Below are 6,637 nucleotides of genomic sequence, written 5' to 3' on the forward strand. Positions count from 1 at the left end.
ATGAGCACCTTGTGGCAACTGTGATTATCTTACTCCATGAGATCTTTCTTCCTTGTCCACGAAATCCTCCCCCATGCTTAGCAAGATGCTAGGCGTGGAAGGAGAAGATGGACCATCTTGCAATTCTTGAAGTCCTTCCCTCATGTGTATGAATATCATCTTCAATGTGTCTTCACCTTTGTTGCCTCAATTTCCTTCAACTTCTTCTTGTACTAAGTCATGGTCCCAATCATTGCTTCACATCATCGTCGCCTCCTTCAATTCCTCGTTGTCCCATTGCTGCCTCATCTTCACAAATTTTTTCTTTCAATTTCCAGAACAGAACATGTACTGAAACATTGCTCCATTACGATGTGCATGAATTTTCCTTTTCAACGAGTCCTCATTCGCCCAAAATTGATTCCGAACAAGAGAGTTATGTCCATTTCATCCCAGTGCTGCAATCTGTCCCGACGAATTTCAGAACGCGCAACGTCCAATGTTCTTGCCATATCTCCTTGTACGGGTCTTCAAATTTATTGATCTTGGATGTGTTGGAACGGGAATTTCATGGAGCTTCTGAATATCAACTTTTTCTTCCTTGTACATCTCTGTCCATGTGCAAAATTTGATGAAAACAGCGGGGCTTGCTCTCGAACTTTGGAGATGTTGACAAATTTGATTTCTTCTTTGATCACGAATTCATGGGAATGCTTTGTCATTCCTGCAAAACAATTCAAGTGCACAATCTACCCCCAAGGTGATAGTTGGGAGTAGAAACAATTGCCAACAAACCAAAAACATCCCCTAAGATACTTAACTTGTGGCATAATTAGTCTAGTGAAAATTAAACCTAATGGGTGTATGTGATTGAAAGTGGGAGGTGTGTGTTTGCGAATGAGAGGAAAATGGATTGCTATCTTGGTCAAAAGAGCTTAAAGATGGAGGTCCGCAAACAAGTTTAAACACCACGTTTACACAAGATTGCAAAAGCTAAATGCTATCATGATAAGCATTACATGGATAGGAAAGCACACATCAATAAGATTGAGACCAAGCTAGCAAAATGAGGGCATGAACAATGGAATGGATGCAAAGTGCAAATACAAAGTTAGCAAAAACAAGTGTTAGTAAGGTTGAAAGGACCTTTCGATGTTGTTCCGCAACTAGCTTATTCAAAAACAATTGCTAAGAGTGACAAAAAGCATTCGCGACACTTCATAAGAAGTGAGGCTTTTATCAATGAAAAGGTTATTTATCGAAAAGGACCAAACAACCGAGCTAACAAGGTTTTAGAAGTACGTTTATGGGTTTCCTATATTTTTGGCTTAAAACAAAAATTTTGAAGAGAGAGTGTTAGGTATAGAAATTTTATCTAAGGTGGTTTTTAAAAAAAACTAGAGAGAAACAAAAGTTAGATTTTTTTGAAAGAAAAACATAACCTATGGTTTTAGGATTGCTCTATGAGTGGTTTTACTAAGGGTTTTAGGATCTCAAAAGCGAGGCTAGTCAATGTTTTTTTTAAAAAGAGTTTTTTTTAAATACAACATGCAATGCAATGCAAGGGTGAGACGAATAACATGGTATGCAATGTAACACGAGGTGGGTGAACAAAATGATATGACATGATGAGGTGGTCTAAAACAAAACAAAAAGTTAGCCTAAGTTAACTAGCCACAAGTTTAGAATCAAAGGGTGGTGCAATGCTTCATAAATCTCTCTAAAAAGACACAAAGAAAAAGACTCAAGACACTAATAGGCACACAAAAAGGTCTACAAGTTTCCCAAGATCAAATAACAAAGTGCTCCCTCAATAACATTTAGAAAGAATAACATGAAGTTGTGGTTTTTGTTAGAGCAATGGTACAATGTTACTTGATATTCCGATTAAAGAGTGCAATGTAGACGGTCATATATATAAATAGATAAATAAAATGAATGGGTTGCCTCCCGCAAAACACTTCATTTAAAGTTATAGAGCTTTACTTTCTCACATACCTTCTCATTGATGTGAAGCCATGGTCCTTCGTGCGAGAATTCGAATTGTCCATGCAGCTTGTATTGATGACGCCTTTAGTAATCCATCGTGGTTCGCTCTTAACATCTTCATGCGTTGAATGTTGTCACTCGTGCCTTCCTTTGCCAACGTCCTTGGGGCCCTTATTTTGTCCTGAGCTTCTGAATTCGATCATGTATGCTTGATGAAACCACAGCCCAAGCTCCTCTTCATTGTTGGCATCCTTATCTCCTTCACCTTGTTCTCGTCACGTTGCTCTTCGCCTCTCCTTCGTGGATTTTTCCCTGCGTCCAGAATAGAACATCTACCAAAATATAGCTCTATTGAAAAGTTTATGAAATTACCTTTCCAACAAGTGGTCAGTCGCTTTAAACGGAGTCCAAACGAGAGAGTTATGACCGTTTTACTTTAGCGCTGCGTGCTGTCCAGAAAATTTCCGAGTGCACGACCTTCGATGTTTTGGCCATAACTTCTTGTGGGAAACTTAGATTGACTTAATTCTTGATTCGTTGGAACCGGAACTTCATGGGGCTTTTGAATATCCAAAAATATACTGCAATTTTCTTCTGAGGTCGAGCAGAATATTGATGATAACAATGACTTCTTACGAATTGATCCGAAGATGTCGATGATCTTGATCTTGTGGTCTTCGGAGCATCTTGTTGTGCATCCGTGGCTTCAAGGTCATCACCATTGATTCACCAGCGAGTAGCATGGCTCCAATGGTCTGCCTCCATGGTTCTTGCTTTGCCTAAGATGTCAGGATCGAAGGAGGCTCTCGTGCTTTGTGTCGATGATCAGAGTGGTCTCTTTCTTTGATTGTACTCGACTAGAAGCTTTTTGAGCATCCCATGGAGAAGATGGGTGGCATCATGGTTCCTCTAATCATTTTGCCTCCAGCATTGGTCGACTTCAAATCATCAACTTTTGTGCACAAGGTCGTCCAAACATCTTGCGACATCGTCATCACTTTCTCTATTATTTGTTGCTGCCTCTTCTTCGTTGAATTCCTTGATCATCCTGCATAGAACATGTACCAAAATTCTACTACATAGAAAGCCTTATGAAATTACCTTTTCAACGAGTGGTCATTGATCCCAAACAGACTCCGGATGAAGAAGTTATGGCCGTTTTACTCTGGCACTGCGCTCTTTCCCGAGACATTTCAGAACGCGCAGCGTTGTAAGATTTTACCATAACTCTTCACACCGATCTCCAAAATTCAAGATTCTTGATGCGTTGGAAAGAAGGCTTGATGGAGCTTTACAATATACAATTTTCCCTCATGGTACTTCTCTGATCATGGAGGAAAATCTCATCACAACAGCAGTACTTTGGAGATGATGATGATCCGATCGCACGATTTTTTTTTGGGGCATGCTTCATCACCTATGGCTTGGACAAAGAAATCTCCAAGAGATATTTGCTAAATTTGACACGGTGACATACCTTTTTCATGTTTACTTGTTTTGAGTGTGGGCTCGATAGCAGATGCTGGGCCACTAACAAAAGTTAGCACCTACCACTAAAGAGCGGGTCTTCACGTAGCCATCAACTTGCTTGAGTGAGATTGGACTTGTCAAAGTACAGACGTTGAGAACTTCTTAATCGCTTTGTGTCTAGGGTTTTACCTGCATTCATGGACACAAACAAGAAACATAGGATATATGCAATAATAAAATTAGGCTTAGTCCAAAAAGATAGATAGATCTCCTTAGGGTTCTAGTTGCCGATCCCCGGCAACGGCGTCAGAAAAGCTTGTTGACACTCCTTAGAGCCCCAATTTACGTACTAGAGTTTACCATCTAATCTATCGAACCTATCCTAAACATGAAGCGAAGATTGCATATAAACTGAACACTTGATAGATATGAATGAAGCATAAGTGTTCATCACACCCACAACCGTAGATGAGATAACACAACCAAGGAGCTAGGGCCTATCGTCTCTAGGTACAGTTCTAGTCAAAAAGGTGATCAAAACATAGATTGCATCTCAACTAAAGGTACACGAAATCATCTCTCAGAAAGGCGGCTCGCAAGTGGCCTACTTTCCCAAGGTCACCGGTGCGAGGTGCGTGTCGACGCCTAGGGTTTCCCAAAGTTTTACCCCAAACGCCCACCAAGTACTCTTACTTGAAGCTCCTCCTCTTGGTGGCCGTGCAACGACTCCCATGGTACTCGCCATCGATCCTATTCCACATCATGTCGTCGCTAGAATTTTTCCCTCTGCCATGCTGTCACCACACCGGGGTAATCAACCTACTAGCTAAAACACGCTACCTCAACGTATCCGCAAGATATAGACTAATCACCACGAATAGATCTAATCTTACTATAAACATATAGATGCATCGCATATGAGAAAGAAAGCATGCATTGAAGTAGACCAAGGTCGAGACAACTAGAATAAAGAGTAGATTGATATCACCATCGTGTGTGTACATACCCCGACGAATGTTGGGGATGACTCCCGAACTCCACCATGGCACAACCTCGCAGGGAGGCCATGGCGGCTAGGGGTGGCCTAAGCCATCTCCTAGGTACCCTCGAAGAATCACTGCGGCCGTCAGCCTCCTCCGGTCTTGGCCCTAGGTTTTTGTCGAGTTCTGGGTGGATTGATTCCCCTAGTTGAATAAGGTGCGAGCTATTTATAAGCCGAGGAAGCCACCGGTTGAAGGGGAAGCCGAACCGCCTCGGAAACGGGCTAGGCCGGCCTACCCTCTTTCGGGACCGCCTCGGTCTCATCTTTCGCGTGTAGACTCCTCGCATCTTCTAGAGTTTATGTCCTTCACGATTGCAACCCTTTGGACGTCGTTATCTTGGATATATCTTCAAGGAAGGGATAGGATAGGGAATCCTTCCTTAAATCACGGGCCTTGTCTTTTCATGCTCCAAAATAGGCCAAAAACCTGCAAAAACAAAGTTCCTCCAATATATATGTGCAAATGTGAAAATGACCAATAATTAGGCCGGGTTAGGACGATTAGTGATTTTGATATTAAATTCATGCCATTTTCAAGGATAAACAAGGGATAAATGGGTACTTAAGGAGCGCCAACAGCAGCCACACATGGTTCCATGTTCATCCGGGTTCAAACGGACCATGTTGCGGTGAAAACAGACGAAAAACGTGTGCTATAGGTCATGGGAGGAGAAAACCTAGGCCGAACGACCATTCGGCATGTAACCCTGGCCAAAAAATGGAAATGGCCCACAACGGGATGGAAACGGTTCATTTCGGTCTGAAATGTTGTACATGGCAACCGCACATGGAACTATGTCCATCCGGGTGGAAACGAACCATGCTAGGGTGAAAATAGACAAAAAACATGGGCTATAAGTCATGGGAGGCGAAAACATAGGCCAAACGACCATTCGGTATGTAACCCTGGACAAAAAATGGAAACGGCCCACAATGGAATGGAAACGGTTCATTTCGGTCGGAAATGTTGTACATGGCACCCGCACATGGAACTATGTCCATTCGGGTGCAAACGAACCATGGTAGGATGAAAATAGTTGAGAAACGTGTGTTATAGGTCACGGGAGGCAAAACTTAGGCCAAACGGCCATTCGGCGTGTCAACATGGCAAAGAAGTGGAAACATCCCAAAACAGCCCAAAAACATGAAATCAGGCTCAATGCGGAGAAAACGAGTCAAGAACGGGCGAATTCGGCCTCCGGAGGTGATGGGAGGGCTGGGTTTCTAATACCTCACGTGACCAGACTCAAAAACTGGCCAGTTTTTGAGCCCAGACATGTTATCTCGCCCTATCACGGGCATTTCAGGCAACCCCCCAAAACTGTACACCCGGAAGGCTGAAAAATTCCCAGAACTTCTGGGGTCGGAGAATGCCCCCCGGGTATAGTAGGGGGGGAGCCGATACAGTGAACGGGTACTTGGGAAACAATGTCCGGCCATGTGTTTCGGGTTGTTTCGGGTTCTCCAAGCTATACCCTCCTAACCTCGCTGTGGTTGGCGATGGCCGGCCACACCGCGGTTTTCGGCCAGGCTAAACTTCGGTTGGCCGGTGTGGGCTTCGTGTTCTTGGGGATTCCGACGTACGGTCATGTGGCTTTGAACTCATTTCTCAAGTTCGGGCAAGGGGGGCTCGTAGACTGGTCTCGGCGATGGCCTGCTCTCGTTTCCTGCATTCGGCCTTGGGGATTCTGATGCTTCGGTCATATGTCTTTGAACTCATTTCCCAAGACTCGGAGCACTGCACCAACAGACAAGGTCGTTTAGGGGCCTGCCAAGGTAAGCCGGGATGGATTTCAGCTGCTCAGGGATTCCGACCGTTTGGTCATGTTGGCTTTGAACTCATTTCTCAAGTTTGTGCAAGGGGGACTTGTAGACTGGCCTCGACGATGGCTTGCTCTCGTTTCCTGCATTCGGGCTTGGGGATTCCGACGCTTCGGTCAACATGTCTTTGAACTCATTCCCTGAGCCTCTGAAATTTGCACCGGTTCGCTAAGGCTTGTCACTACTCGACCGAGTTTGGCTGAAGGTGGGATGAATATTGTTCGTTATCGCGCTCAGTGGTCCGTTGGCTGCCTTCCTCATAAGTAGACTTGTCGTGCACTGCGTGGAGGGATGCTTTGGGTGGCTTAGCTGCCGTGTATCGGCTGGCGCATGAGT

Source organism: Panicum virgatum, chromosome 7N (genome assembly GCF_016808335.1).
Source record: "Panicum virgatum strain AP13 chromosome 7N, P.virgatum_v5, whole genome shotgun sequence".
NCBI lineage: Eukaryota > Viridiplantae > Streptophyta > Magnoliopsida > Poales > Poaceae > Panicum > Panicum virgatum.